The 16,737-nt window shown below is 39.1% G+C and overlaps 1 pseudogene; it reads right to left on the reverse strand.

The window, feature by feature from the left end:
- LOC131830211 (proteasome subunit alpha type-1-like) overlaps window positions 1–16,737 on the reverse strand; it is a 187,359-nt pseudogene that overhangs the window by 132,506 nt on the left and 38,116 nt on the right.

The raw sequence follows: 16,737 nt of genomic DNA on the forward strand, positions 1-16,737 counted from the left end.
ATAGTGTCAAAGTCATCTTTTGCTCTTGCTAGCCAAGAGACCAAAAATGATGAGAGAAAAAACAAGAACTGAAATATTCAGTATCACCTTCTCTATCACCAGTAAAGCTGGAACCTAGTTTCTCTGAACTTCAGGTTAAAAGAGAAGCCTGAGCTGAGAAGTTTAAAAATATATTTTATTTGAAGGGGGTGGGGAAAATATAAATGGGGGTGGGGCAGACAGAGAGGGTCCAAGAGACTGCCTGCTGAGCATGGAGCCTAATGAGGGCTGGGTCCCAGGACTCCAAGATCATAACCTCAGCGGAGGTCAGACACTTGACCAACTGAGCCACCCCAACATCCCCAGAAAAGTTCTATTGACAGATACCTGACGGGTGAAGCTGAAGAGTTTGCAAACAGAAGAAAGGACAGGAGCGTGATAGCCCAGCTAAGCTTTGAAAGGGAGCTTTGGGGATACAATGAAGAGTGTGTGAGGAGACTACACAGAAGGGATTTTTCTTTCCCTATTTCTCTGTCCCCTGTATAGATGTACAGAGGAATAAGGAATGACTATCATTTGTATTTTAAAAGGGTTTGGTCAAAGGAATGGGTGTTTCCCAGAATATTTTAAATTTTTCACTTATGCAAAAGCCTGATTCTAATCTAATTTTCACTGTTAGTGATGAAGCATCTCATGAAACATTTAAAAGATGTGGTCTGTTTCCCCAGAGGATATATAATTCAGTCAGGACTAACATCAAACAATGAAGAGATATTTCTATCTTTTGTTGCTTTAGTTATAAAAGTAAAAAGCCAACCTCAGCTGTTCAAAAATACCCAAGTGCTGAAGGGAATTGTTAGAGGAATGGCAGCAGCTGAGTTGGGCTTAGTCTGGGAAGGCTCCCTGTTGCTAATTCCCTGAGTGACTCATACTTTCCTTGCAACAACCTTGAGTTTCCTGCCTCCTGTTTGAAATTTAGCCTTAGTGTCTTCATTTTTAAAATGTACATTATATGTGTGTGGGGGGGGAAGTTGCTAGACAACTTTAGAACAATTTCTAAATATTGAGAAAGTTACCTGATGTTACAGTTATACAGTCTATTTTCCCCTGATTCACTGGGGTTGGTCCAATTACTAATTACCCTTTTCATACCATTGCTCTTTAAAATTGGATAAGGCAAAAAAAAAAAAAAAAAAAAAAAAAAAAGGATAGGGCCTATTTGAAGATCAGTAGTAGAGGATGGGAAGTAAGCACTTGGGAAGGAATAGGGAATAAGTAGGGAAGATCAAGTACTAGATCTATAGTTTAGGTGTTGCCATGGCAACGACAAAGGCAGGGCCTTAGAATGCCTATGAGAGAAACCCTAAGGGCATCAGGAAGAGTGGAAAAGTGAGAACTGTGAAGGAGAGAAGTGAGGAATGGAATATGCATTGTAAGGGTATGCAACAGGGTGATAGGAAGGAAGTCACTCTTTTATCCAAGTCTGACCCTAAAAGGACTAGGATGAACCATCCATTGGTATATTGATTCAACCAAAACACCATTCTGTGTGCTATACACCAGGCTAAAATGTGGGAGATTAACATGTTTTTTCCCCCCAAAGCAGTACTTAGTTAAGAAATACATTTTTGTAACAAAAAATACATTTATTGTTACATAACTGTTACATGTTATAAATGGACATTACATAATATCCATTTGCTGTCACTGCTATTTGTCTTAAGAGAAAGATGCTTCTAAGTTGTTTTACTGTATATTTTCTACTACTTATTTTCTCTATTGGTATTGGTTTCCCCAACTTTGTCAGCATACTCATTCATTCACAAATTTTTATTGAGGTCATCTGTGTACCAACTAGTGGAGATTCAAAAGTGAGCAAAGAAGACAGAGTCTCTAGATGATATTACATAGTTACTACCTAATCCCATCATTTGTCTACAATAAGGTAGACAAAGCATTTAAAAAGTGGTCACACAAATAAATAACAAACACCACTTAGAGATCAAGGCTCTCATAAGTATGTTTTCTTTGTAAGCATTGCTATTAACTATCACTATTTACCCCCCGATAATGGTGGCAGTGTGTGTAGTCCTGGTGAGGCTTGAGGAATCAGTCTTGAGTTTAAGGAAATCAGTATCTACAAGACAGGCACCCCTCTCAAGAAACATTGGTGGGAAATTGGTAGGTATCGAGTGCCAAAACAATACTTCCCAAATGTCTTGAAATCATCCTTAGGTATTTTATTCCCACCCCGAAATGATACTATTCTGATAGGACTTCATCTCAAAGTCAAATTTACTTAAGATATTCTCGTCTATAGTCATGCTTTTTGATCAATATGCATTGAGTGCCTGCTCTGTACCACTGTCTGTCAACTTATGCTAGAGATCTGGAGAAATAGGCAGTGCAGACTCAGCCCTCTCACTCTGAAATTTACATTCTTACTAGAGTGGGAAAGGCAAGGCAGGCATTAAGTTACTAATGATTATTTACAAAAACTCTGGTAAGTGACACAACAGAAGATAGAGAGGGTCAATAGATTATAATGGGGAAAATGGACATGGTTTGGAAAGAAGGCTAACGGAAGTACTTGAGAAAGGGACATTTAAGTAGAGGTCATAATGCAGCCAGATGAAGAACTAGAAACCAAAGACGCAAACTTTGGGGTTGAAAGGAGCAAACGACATGAACAGAAACATTTTACTATAAATTCAGATGGAGAATGAAGGTCACTTTTTATTTCCCTTTAAAGCAAACTAAAAAGGACTCCAGTCATGCAAGATGGGGAATTTCTGTTCCTATCCCGGCTTCCAGCTACATTTGTCACAGCCACATGATAGATCTTCACCTGAAGAGACTTTTCAGGAAAGCCTTTCCAGTTATCAATTCACTAACGTCTAAATACTTGCAAATGTAGTCTGTTTGGGGGGCTTTTAAGCCCAGCTGCTCCACTGTTCCTGTGCAATCTTGGGCATGGGAAACAGTCTGTGGAGAAGACCCCTGACTCTGGGGTTGCCATTTCCCCTAGAAGGATCACAGATCTTCCCTAGGATCTTAGGAGGAAGCCAACCAAGGAACCGTTCTACTAGTTCAGCTTCCTAACAGCCATCAATTTCACACCCCTAAGAGGGACTGCTCTCCTTATCTTGCACAAGCCACTCAAATAACTCAGGCTACTAAAAAAAAGCAAGTGGCTTACAACTTTTGTTTTTGGTATTTCCAAGGCAATGAAACAAAAGTTTTGAGTACCTGGTAAATTTGAAGAAACACTCAAGGACAAAAATGTAACATCTCAAGTTATGATGCTGTACATATATTTAGAAGAAAAAAAAAATCAAATATGCAACAGTGACCGAACAGGAAATTTTGTGAGAATTCCATTATTTAGAGAGGAATAAAGTCATACATGGTCTTGAGACCACCTATGGTACTCGGAAATCATGTTAATATTAGCATCTGTTAATGTTCATGTACATTACAATTACATTTATAGTGTAATGACAAAATTTAGGACACAAAATATACATAGGTGTGTTTAACTTGATTTTCTGAAGTTAGAATAGTAGGCGTATAGATATTATATAATTATATAACCTATATAATTATATAATATATAATAGCTATATATTAAAATTTAAGTTACTGTGAATAGAAAAGTCTAATTAGGGGGCCATCCAAACTTTAGAACTAATAGCCACACAAAAACATACAAAATTAAGGCTGTTGTGGGAGATGCTTCACACTGTTCACTTTCCAGAGTGTATTTCTATGTTTCTCATCAGCCAATCATGCTGGAGTAAAGAATGTAGGAAAAGATCTAAATTTGTTACATGGTCATTTTTATCAATATGAAAGTTCAAAATCCTGAGTATCAAGTAGGCAACTGAGAAGTAAGGGCTTTTTTTTCTTCATTTTAGAACTTTTCAAAAATACCTGTTTTTATCATGACAAAGGGACATGAGAGGAAAAACAGCATAGAGAAAAAGGTAAATCAAACCCAGGACTGGATGCAGAACGCTTGAGCTGGAGAGGATAGGTCTTGTCCTGAAATATTTTAATTTCATCCAGACATACACCAGGGCTTATCTGACAGAGAAAGAAGAGGATGTTCTAAGAAAAGGGAGAAAGATTGGAAGGCATTAGAGAAGTAGATAGTTTTAATTTGAAGCTATGTGGCTTGGCTCTGATGCATGTGAATCAGAGATTGAGTCACTGAGCAATAAAGGCATTATGGGCTGTTTGGAGAGAAGGGGAATTATGTTGATGTTCGTGAGAGGGAGAGCAAGCCAGGGAAACAGAATCTTGATGTTCATAAGGCTTAGGCACCTAGGCAGTATCTGCTGCCTACTTACAAATGTTGGCAATGACAAATTGATGTTCATTCAGCATTTATACAACAGGTATTTTAATTCTGTTTCTGGTTTATGGTAGGCACTAAGTCCTGAGGTTAGGACTATAGACCAGGAACAGAGTAGTTAAGAACCATCAAAATGTTACTAACTAATGTGATGGTTTTGCTTCCAGTGCTATTTGAATGATAAAGGGGCCCCTGAATTGTTGTTTTCATTAATTCACTAACATTTCAACAATGTCTCAATTAATCATTTAGTAAATATCTGTCAGGGTTAAGGAGCACCAGCACAGTTCCCCTCTCTAAATTTTCTTTAAGAGGAAGTTTAATGTAGGTTTATAGGATATCGAAGGACAAAAAGGAAAGGTTCCTTCACATGATAATCATAGGGACTATAAGGTTTGAAAGTTCTGCTAGGCTAACATGAGGCATATCTTTGTATGAAGTTCAATACCATGGTCCAATAAAAGTGCAACGACATTTGCAAGAGGAGTAATAGCCTAAAAGGGGGGCCTGAAAGAGGGAGGAGGAAAAAAAAATATACAGGGATGAGGGGCTACAGAAACCTTGCATAGCACTGCCTTGTAAGCAGTCTCCTAGTATAATACATAAGTAGGACTAGGAAAAGCTAGAATCTCTCAATTCAATTCTCAATTCACATTACTCCCTGTCACTATAATGAGGACTCTCCTACATTTCCCATCTTTTCAGGCACAGGTTTTTGACTGCCAAAGAAGTAATCCAGGAACCACTCATCACCTTCCTGTATCATCTTACAGCTGCCAAGAAAGAACAGAACCATGTCAGAGAAGCATTGGACCACTGACCACTTGATCAAAACCGGGTATCCACAATGCCGGAAAATCCCACGAGGCTGCAGCAGCCACAGCAGCCCGGTAAATATCCCCGCATATCCTTGTTGCAAGATATTAAGATAAATTCTCGGGTTAGGCAACACAAAATAACAGAAATAAGCAATGAGAGCCAGTTAACTTTTCTAGGAGTACAGTATTCCATTAGTCTCTTTCCCTGATTTTTTCTCCTTTCATTTCCCCTCACTTTATGAGAAAAAAAAAATTAAAATCAATGAATATCTCCAAGTGAACATCTCAGTGAAAAGCCAATCTTAACATTTAAAAAGTTGCTTGAACATAGAGGTGCCATGATACAAGCTATGTATAAACCTTAATTGTCCAGATATGAACAGAGACCAGGTAATTTTTGCGGGTATTATAGAAGCATTATTTAAGCCAAATAATCATACCATAGAGGTTTTGTATTTAGTAAAGGAGATATGATTTGACCTATGAACAAGCAGGACCTAATTTTCAGAAAGAAGTATTCCAAAATCAGCATTCATAGGTCAGTGATTTAGTATTCACATTTTATCACAATATTATATAAAACAGTTACCTTCCAAAGTGATGTAAGGAAACTAAGTCAACTCAGTATAACTAAACATACGTCACAACATCAACTCAGGATGTTAGGACTTCTGGAGTGTACGTCAATGGCATATTTATGTATTCCTTTTGTTGCTATCACCACACCTATAATTATAGTGAAAATGGCTATAACAAAATAACCCAGGGGCGCCTGGGTGGCTCAGTGGGTTAAAGCCTCTGCCTTTGGCTCAGGTCATGATCCCAGGGTCCTGGGATCAAGCCCCGCATCAGGCTCTCTGCTCAGCAGCGAGCCTGCTCCCCCCCCCCCCCCCACCGCCTGCTTCTCTGCCTACTTGTGATCTCTGTCTGTCAAATAAATAAATAAAATCTTTTTAAAAAAATAACCCATGCCTGAAACTTATAAGTTATCATAGCATTTGATGAGATAAATGAAATGGGGGGGGGTGGTATGTAGTTAGCTAAGCATGAATTCTAGGAGTCCTACTTCATCTACTGTATTTAAGAATCAATGTAGGGGAGGATTCTAGATGTTGTGGCTCACTAGGACTTCTAGGATAGCAGTGCAGACTTTAGAAACCCTCTAATTAGCATCCCTTATTTTGATCACATGTGATGTAGGAACTGGACTGGAAAATGGGAAAGCAAGATATCTACTATCAGCCTTCTCCCCTTTCTACGGTATTATTGTGCTATTATTCCCCCCACAGAGCCTTATCTTCCCACAAAATCCTCTCATTCTCTTGAGAAGATCACTATTCATTTTTGTGGGTGTGAGGGCATACACTGACCACTTAATACCTCTTCTTGCCTTTTTAAGAATCATAAATATAAATATGCATGAGTAACTAGGATAAGCTACATACTTCATTTACTTTGGGATGTAAACTATAATACATTTTTGTTCTACAGTAGGTCATGATAAGGAGGATTCACTGCTAAAATGTGGAAGAACTCGGGGGCGCCTGGGTGGCTCAGTGGGCTAAGCCTCTGCCTTCGGCTCAGGTCATGATCTCAGGGACCTGGGATCGAGCCCCACATCGAGACCTGCATCGGGCTCTCTGCTCGGCGGGGACCCTGCTTCTCCCTTTCTCTCTGCCTGCCTCTCTGCCTATGTGCTATCTCTCTCTGTCAATAAACAAACAAAATCTTTAAAAACAAAAATGTGGAAGAACTTGAATGGCATCCCTAGGACTCAGGTTAGTAAGGCAACTGGCTTGCCATGGGAAGAAAGAACAAGATATTCAAAGTAAGCAACTTCTGATGGTTCTTAGTTTCTAAAGTTCTAAGTTTCTAAAGTTCCATATTCCAGGCCTTGATGCCATTAGACATGACTCAGGGCTAGTGTTTCCCCCTCACATTTGAGGCATATGCAGAGGAAGACAGAGGGGAAAGGCACCTAAATGAAGGCAGTTGTGTGTTGGGGCGGTGGATGGGGGGGATCCAACATGTATGCGTATAAATAGAGGTAGGGAAATCTAGCCATACTTCAGAGAAGTAGCGAAAATCCAATTCCTCTCAATTCTGAATTCACATTTGGGATGTGAAATAAGGTCTTTAGGAAGTAAAAAAAAAAAAAAAAAAGTGGGCTGGAGTTGTCTGAAAGGATGACCAGACACAAGAATCCTCCCCTGAGGAAGGTGAGGGGACCAAGGTTATCTGCCCTTTCCCCTCCCCCCACTGTTTACTCCAGTCTCTATAGATACCAGAATCACTTCTTTCTAGACCAGATCTTGAGCACAGGACACCAAAAGGAATGAACAGGAGCAGCCACCCAAGAAAAAGGAGACCAGAAATGAACCCCAAGTTCCAAGCAGCACCAGTCGGAACCTGGAGGTATTTGAGATAAGCACAGGCCTTTAAAATTTATCCAAGCTATAATTAAGGGAGGAGACCCAAAAAATTGTATGGTGGTTCATTTTGCTTGAAGGAATTTGGGGGGCAATTCATTATAAACTAATGTTCTACTCCCATGAAGTAAATGTTGCAAGTATTATAAAACTCTCACGACGTTTAACAGGAATTTAAGCCCAACTGTTCTTACATTAACTAAATGTATTAACAGTATTCCCCCCTCAAAACTGATGTTATCATTTGATTTTTTTCCCCTTTCTTTGACTAGTGAGATTTCTGAGAATGTGTGAAGGAGATGGAGACTACATAGAAAATGCTATTACCTTTGAGGAGCTGAAAGAACCTAGCAAATGTTAAGTCAGTTCTCAATATGCATAAGTGAGGATAGAAAGTAGTATCCTTAGCCTGGATTTGTAGAGGAAACTAAGGCACACTCATTAGCTTTTCTAAAGGTCAAGGAAGGACCACAGTGAGCTTATCACCATGGAGATTCAAGGAGCAGGTAATTCCCCTCAATGTGATTCCACTCTCAAACTAGTCTTACAATCCCTGTTGGAAGTAAAATGATATGATTCTCCTGCGAGGTGTTTTTGTTTTTTGTTTTGTTTTGTTTTTAATACATTCAGTTATTTCCATTCTTGAGCCAGCTGTGGTGAAACATACAGCTGATTATCAGATTTGATTATTGCTGGTGAAATCTTTGCATAAATAGGCTTAATTAAAATGGAAGCCAAAAGAGTACAAAAATAAAATGATAAAGTCATTAAGACTATGTATATGCAAAACATGTGCAGTTGAGGGCTAAAGTCTATTGGAGAAATTATATACACAGACAAGAACACTTGTGATCTTCTGCAGGTTGCTGTCCTAACACATGCCTCTTAATAAAGTCATTAATTTTGCAATTCTTCACTCCTGCACTAGACAATTTATATGACCACAAGCAGAACATGGTGACTCCCTAAAGAGAAATGAAGGAAGAACACATCTTTTAAGAATTTGCTTAACAGTCTAAGGAGTTATTGACTCTAGATATTAAGGCATACACAAAGTCAAAAAAGGTATTAATACAGTTTGTTCTAGGATTTTGCAAACTAGTCTCAACAGAATTACCAATGGAGTACATCACAGTCCACTAGCAAAGAAGTTTAAAAGGAAAGAATGATCATGCATTTTTAGGTCATTGAAGTAAATTGTGATCATAAGCAATGAATATAAAATTTTATTCAACACAAAATGCCTTCAAAGAGGTTCGACTTCTGGTAACGGTAGGCAGGTTGTGTAATAGATTATCGTCCTGAAGAGCTCATGAACTCTGGTCAAATATACATGTTATATTTGTTTAAGTATAAAAATAGGTATTTATGTTTTAGGGAGCGACCAAAGCAGTCAGACTGGCAGAAGGTTCCCTGCCCTTGAAGGAAGGGCACTGGGCAGAACAGCAGTGTTCCACAGGTCTTCCCTGGCAAAGGTCTTTCCTAAGATGACCTCCAGTGAGCCCCACTTCCTGGCATTCATGCCACTGTATAATTGCTTCCCCATGAACGTGGGCTGGACCTTGTGACAACCCCTTCTAACAGAACAAACAGCAAAATAGCTCGATTCTGAGGGGAGATTACAAAAGGACTATTTTCCATCTTGCTCGCATTCACTTGCAGACCTCATCCTGCAGGAATCTACCTGCCGAGTTATGAGTAACCTTAAGGTGAGGCTATGTGGCCAGGCGTGGAGGGGTCTAGCCAATGGAGAGAACTTAAGGTTGCCAACGTTCCTATGTGAGCTTGGTTCTACATGAATGAGCTCGAGAGCACATTTACAGCAGTTGAGCTCCAGAGGACTACAGCCTGCGAGAGCCCTGAGCCAGAGGGACACAGCTGAGATGCACCTGGATTTCTACCCCTCAAACTGTAAGAAAATCAACCTGTATTTTAAGCCACTGAGTTTTAGAGGTATTTGTTATGCAGCAATGAATATGCATATGTGATGAAGAATAGCTTTCTTCAACAAAGATCCCTCAAAAGATCCTTAGTTTCTGGAAATTACAGAACAGTTTTTATTGACGGTCCCACAGGTATTGTAAATGCTGGTTAAATTTTAACTAAACACTTATCAAATTTTAGGGAGTAAAGTAGGTGGAGACTAGCAGATACTTGATTCTCGAAAGAAAGGAAGCTTGAATAAGGGTAAGATAAGGCTCTTCTTCTGAGACCTCTCTTCAGGCCACATGGAAGAACATGGCTAGAACTCAGAAGTGTTGGTCTTACTAGCATTAGGGACAGAAGATGGAAATCAAGGCTGTTAGAGCGGTGGTAAAGCGAGGAAAGAATCTTCAGACAGGAGGGGGGCATCAGTGAAGTGAGTCCCCAAACTCTCCTCAAATTCTTGGCTGGTTCATGAACAACATGTGAAAGACTAAAATCAGCAGTGTACAGAAAAGAACATCTTTAGTGTTTAATTCTTACTAAGAGGATATCGGTAAATTACTTGTACTTTACATGAAAAGTACAGCAGGTTCATGGGTTCTTTTTTTTTTAAGTCCTTTTTTAAAGTTTTATTAATTTGACAGAGAATAAGCACACAGGAACATAAGCAGGGGGAGCTGGAGAGGGAGAAGCAGACTCCCCCTACCCCTGACTCCAAGCAGAGAGCCAGATGTAGATGCTTGATCCCAGGATCCCTAGCATCCTGACCCAAGCTGAAGGCAGATGCTTAACTGAGCCACCCAGAAAACCCTGGTTCATGACTTTTAAGTAAATACTACATGCAAGGAATAAGGGTTTACTCTAAGAGTAGGGAAAAAGGAGACATAGCTGTAGTAACCAAATTTTAAAGCAACACTTTACTAGTCTGGGTGATTTTTTTCCAAGATAAACCAAGTACTTGATAGAAAAAAACAAAACAAAAACAAAAAACACTCCTCAGGGAGTTTGGGAGACATACACATTAGATCCTTTATAAAAGGTATCACTGAACATTCTTAATATGCAAAAACAAAAGGATACTAAGTTTCAACAATTACTAAAAGTATAAAGATACAGAAAAATATTAATTATTTGGGTCACATCAGTCAGGAAAAATGGACCAAAAGTTTTCACATTGAGAATTAGCAAGAAAGAACTTTTAGAGAAGCCATTAGAAATGTTCACGACCTAGAAGTAAAGATGGCCACAATGAATGGACAAGTGAAAAGACTATTTTTCTAAAAATGGAATTTCTAGAGTATAGTAAATACCTGAAGTTAGAAATAAACTGAGATTATTTAATAGCAGAGTAGATCGGGAACAGAAGGTTAGGCATACTGAAGACCAATGACCAGATACTACCCATTCTAAAAAAAAAAAAGACTGAAAAATTGAGATAGCTTCCGGGACCCATGGGAACATATTAAGCAATTTAACATACTACATTAAACTGGAAAAACAGTGTGGAAACTCACAGTGCCTCGATAGACAAAACCTGACTAGTCGATGCCTCCCTGAATGGGGACTAATTGAAAAGCAGAGGAGTGCTGGGCCTCCTTTGAAGTTTCTTGGCAGAGAGTGGCCAGATTCTTACTACTCATCTAAGGAATCAATATTTAAATTTTAAAGAAAAGCAGGCAGGGTACCTGGGTGGCTCAGTGGGTTAAAGCCTCTGCCTTAGGCTCAGGTCACTGATCTCAGGGGCCTGGGATCGAGCCCCATGTCAGGCTCTCTGCTCAGCGGGGAGCTTGCTTCCCCCTCTCTGTCTCTGCTTGCCTCTGCCTACTTGCGATCTCTGTCAAATAAAAAATTAAATCTTTAAAAAAACGAAAAAGCAGGCACCTGTGAGGTCTTGTACTTCACCAACACTTTGCCTCCTTGTTTTGCACTTATACTTGGTATATTGATAGGACCCCAATAAAAGTGGAGACAGAGCCTGGCTTGAGGGCTTTAGCCACCAAAGCTTCTGGTTCCCAGGCCTCTCCTTTTCCCTATGGAGTCTGGAGTCATCTTTTTTTTTTTTTTTTTTTTTTTTTTTTTTTTTTTTTTTTTTTTTTTAATTTTTTATTTTTTATAAACATATATTTTTTATATACATATATTTTTATCCCCAGGTCTGTGAATCACCAGGTTTACACACTTCACAGCACTCACCAAATCACATACCCTCCCCAATGTCCATAATCCCACCCCCTTCTCCCCAACCCCCTCCCCCCGGCAACCCTCAGTTTGTTTTGTGAGATTAAGAGTCACTTATGGTTTGTCTCCCTCCCAATCCCATCTTGTTTCATTTATTCTTCTACCCACTTAAGCCTCCATGTTGCATCACCACTTCCTCATATCAGGGAGATCATATGATAGTTGTCTTTCTCTGCTTGACTTATTTCGCTAAGCATGATACGCTCTAGTTCCATCCATGTTGTTGCAAATGGCAAGATTTCATTTCTTTTGATGGCTGCATAGTATTCCATTGTGTATATATACCACATCTTCTTGATCCATTCATCTGTTGATGGACATCTAGGTTCTTTCCATAGTTTGGCTATTGTGGACATTGCTGCTATAAACATTCGGGTGCATGTGTCCCTTTGGATCACTACATTTGTATCTTTAGGGTAAATACCCAATAGTGCAATTGCTGGGTCATAGGGCAGTTCTATTTTCAACATTTTGAGGAACCTCCATGCTGTTTTCCAGAGTGGCTGCACCAGCTTGCATTCCCACCAACAGTGTAGGAGGGTTCCCCTTTCTCCGCATCCTCGCCAGCATCTGTCATTTCCTGACTTGTTGATTTTAGCCATTCTGACTGGTGTGAGGTGATATCTCATTGTGGTTTTGATTTGTATTTCCCTGATGCCGAGTGATATGGAGCACTTTTTCATGTGTCTGTTCGCCATCTGGATGTCTTCTTTGCAGAAATGTCTGTTCATGTCTTCTGCCCATTTCTTGATTGGATTATTTGTTCTTTGGGTGTTGAGTTTGCTAAGTTCTTTATAGATTCTGGACACTAGTCCTTTATCTGATATGTCGTTTGCAAATATCTTCTCCCATTCTGTCAGTTGTCTTTTGATTTTGTTAACTGTTTCCTTTGCTGTGCAAAAGCTTTTGATCTTGATGAAATCCCAGTAGTTCATTTTTTCCCTTGCTTCCCTTGCCTTTTGCGTTGTTCCTAGGAAGATGTTGCTGCGGCAGAGGTCGAAGAGGTTGCTGCCCGTGTTCTCCTCAAGGATTTTGATGGATTCCTTTCGTACATTGAGGTCCTTCATCCATTTTGAGTCTATTTTTGTGTGTGGTGTAAGGAAATGGTCCAATTTCATTTTTCTGCATGTGGCTGTCCAATTTTCCCAGCACCATTTATTGAAAAGGCTGTCTTTTTTCCATTGGACATTCTTTCCTGCTTTGTCGAAGATTAGTTGACCATAGAGTTGAGGGTCTATTTCTGGGCTCTCTATTCTGTTCCATTGATCTATGTGTCTGTTTTTGTGCCAGTACCATGCTGTCTTGATGATGACAGCATTGTAATAGAGCTTGAAGTCCGGAATTGTGATGCCACCAACGTTGGCTTTCTTTTTCAATATCCCTTTGGCTATTCGAGGTCTTTTCTGGTTCCATATAAATTTTAGCATTATTTGTTCCATTTCTTTGAAAAAGATGGATGGTACTTTGATAGGAATTGCATTAAATGTGTAGATTGCTTTAGGTAGCATAGACATTTTCACAATATTTATTCTTCCAATCCAGGAGCATGGAACATTTTTCCATTTCTTTGTGTCTTCCTCAATTTCTTTCATGAGTACTTTATAGTTTTCTGAGTATAGATTCTGTGTCTCTTTGGTTAGGTTTATTCCTAGGTATCTTATGGTTTTGGATGCAATTGTAAATGGGATTGACTCCTTAATATCTCTTTCTTCTGTCTTGCTGTTGGTGTAGAGAAATGCAACTGATTTCTGTGCATTGATTTTATATCCTGACACTTTACTGAATTCCTGTATAAGTTCTAGCAGTTTTGGAGTGGAGTCTTTTGGGTTTTCCACATATAGTATCATATCATCTGCGAAGAGTGATAATTTGACTTCTTCTTTGCCGATTTGGATGCCTTTAATTTCCTTTTGTTGTCTGATTGCTGAGGCTAGGACCTCTAGTACGATGTTGAATAGCAGTGGTGATAATGGACATCCCTGCCGTGTTCCTGACCTTAGCGGAAAAGCTTTCAGTTTTTCTCCATTGAGAATGATATTTGCGGTGGGTTTTTCATAGATGGCTTTGATGATATTGAGGTATGTGCCCTCTATCCCTACACTTTGAAGAGTTTTGATCAGGAAGGGATGTTGTACTTTGTCAAATGCTTTTTCAGCATCTATTGAGAGTATCATATGGTTCTTGTTCTTACTTTTATTGATGTGTTGTATCACATTGACTGATTTGCGGATGTTGAACCAACCTTGCAGCCCTGGAATAAATCCCACTTGGTCGTGGTGAATAATCTTTTTAATGTACTGTTGAATCCGATTGGCTAGTATTTTGTTGAGTATTTTCGCATCTGTGTTCATCAAGGATATCGGTCTATAGCTCTCTTTTTTGGTGGGATCCTTGTCTGGTTTTGGGATCAAGGTGATGCTGGCCTCATAAAATGAGTTTGGAAGTTTTCCTTCCATTTCTATTTTTTGGAACAGTTTCAGGAGAATAGGAATTAGTTCTTCTTTAAATGTTTGGTAGAATTCCCCCGGGAAGCCGTCTGGCCCTGGGCTTTTGTTTGTTTGGAGATTTTTAATGACTGTTTCAATCTCCTTACTGGTTATGGGTCTGTTCAGGCTTTCTATTTCTTCATGGTTCAGTTGTGGTAGTTTATATGTTTCTAGGAATGCATCCATTTCTTCCAGATTGTCAAATTTATTGCCGTAGAGTTGCTCATAGTATGTTCTTATAATAGTTTGTATTTCCTTGGTGTTAGTTGTGATCTCTCCTCTTTCATTCATGATTTTATTTATTTGGGTCCTTTCTCTTTTCTTTTTGATAAGTCGGGCCAGGGGTTTATCAATTTTATTAATTCTTTCAAAGAACCAGCTCCTAGTTTCGTTGATTTGTTCTATTGTTTTTTTGGTTTCTATTTCATTGATTTCTGCTCTGATCTTTATGATTTCTCTTCTCCTGCTGGGCTTAGGGTTTCTTTCTTGTTCCTTCTCCAGCTCCTTTAGGTGTAGGGTTAGGTTGTGTACCTGAGACCTTTCTTGTTTCTTGAGAAAGGCTTGTACCGCTATATATTTTCCTCTCAGGACTGCCTTTGTTGTGTCCCACAGATTTTGAACCGTTGTATTTTCATTATCATTTGTTTCCATGATTTTTTTCAATTCTTCTTTAATTTCCTGGTTGACCCATTCATTCTTTAGAAGGATACTGTTTAGTCTCCATGTATTTGGGTTCTTTCCAAACTTCCTTTTGTGGTTGAGTTCTAGCTTTAGAGCATTGTGGTCTGAAAATATGCAGGGAATGATCCCAATCTTTTGATACCGGTTGAGTCCTGATTTAGGACCGAGGATGTGATCTATTCTGGAGAATGTTCCATGTGCACTAGAGAAGAATGTGTATTCTGTTGCTTTGGGATGAAATATTCTGAATATATCTGTGATGTCCATCTGGTCCAGTGTGTCATTTAAGGCCTTTATTTCCTTGCTGATCTTTTGCTTGGATGACCTGTCCATTTCAGTGAGGGGAATATTAAAGTCCCCTACTATTATTGTATTGTTGTTTATGTGTTTCTTTGATTTTGTTATTAATTGGTTTATATAGTTGGCTGCTCCCACGTTGGGGGCATAGATATTTAAAATTGTTAAATCTTCTTGTTGGACAGACCCTTTGAGTATGATATAGTGTCCTTCCTCATCTCTTATTATAGTCTTTGGCTTAAAATCTAATTGATCTGATATAAGGATTGCCACTCCTGCTTTCTTCTGATGTCCATTAGCATGGTAAATTCTTTTCCACCCCCTCACTTTAAATCTGGAGGTGTCTTCGGGCTTAAAATGTGTTTCTTGGAGGCAACATATAGATGGGTTTTGTTTTTTTATCCATTCTGATACCCTGTGTCTTTTGACAGGGGCATTTAGCCCATTCACATTCAGGGTAACTATTGAGAGATATGAATTTAGTGCCATTGTATTGCCTGTAAGGTGACTGTTACTGTATATGGTCTCTGTTCCTTTCTGATCTACCACTTGTAGGCTCTCTCTTTGCTTAGAGGACCCCTTTCAATATTTCCTGTAGAGCTGGTTTGGTATTTGCAAATTCTTTCAGTTGTTGTTTGTCCTGGAAGCTTTTAATCTCTCCTTCTATTTTCAATGATAGCCTAGCTGGATATAGTATTCTTGGCTGCATGTTTTTCTCGTTTAGTGCTCTGAAAATATCATGCCAGCTCTTTCTGGCCTGCCAGGTCTCTGTGGATAAGTCAGCTGCCAATCTAATATTTTTACCATTGTATGTTACAGACTTCTTTTCCCGGGCTGCTTTCAGGATTTTCTCTTTGTCATTGAGACTTGTAAATTTTACTATTATGTGACGGGGTGTGGGCCTATTCTTATTTATTTTGAGGGGCATTCTCTGAACCTCCTGAATTTTGATGCTTGTTCCCTTTGCCATATTGGGGAAATTCTCCCCAATAATTCTCTCCAGTATACCTTCTGCTCCCCTCTCACTTTCTTCTTCTTCTGGAATCCCAATTATTCTAATGTTGTTTCGTCTTATGGTGTCACTTATTTCTCGAATTCTCCCCTCATGGTCCAGTAGCTGTTTGTCCCTCTTTTGATCAGCTTCTTTATTCTCTGTCATTTGGTCTTCTATATCACTAATTCTTTCTTCTGCCTCATTTATCCTAGCAGTGAGAGCCTCCATTTTTGATTGCACCTCATTAATAGCTTTTTTGATTTCAACTTGGTTAGATTTTAGTTCTTTTATTTCTCCAGAAAGGGCTTTTATATCTCTCGAGAGGGTTTCTCTAATATCTTCCATGCCTTTTTCGAGCCCGGCTAGAACCTTGAGAATTGTCATTCTGAACTCTAGATCTGACATATTACCGATGTCTGTATTGATTAGGTCCCTAGCCTTCGGTACTGCCTCTTGTTCTTTTTTTTGTGGTGAATTTTTACGTCTTGTCATTTTGTCCAGAGAAGAGTAAATGAAGGGGCAGGTAAAATAC

The sequence above is a fragment of the Mustela lutreola genome, chromosome 4 (assembly GCF_030435805.1).
Source record: "Mustela lutreola isolate mMusLut2 chromosome 4, mMusLut2.pri, whole genome shotgun sequence".
Taxonomy (NCBI): domain Eukaryota; kingdom Metazoa; phylum Chordata; class Mammalia; order Carnivora; family Mustelidae; genus Mustela; species Mustela lutreola.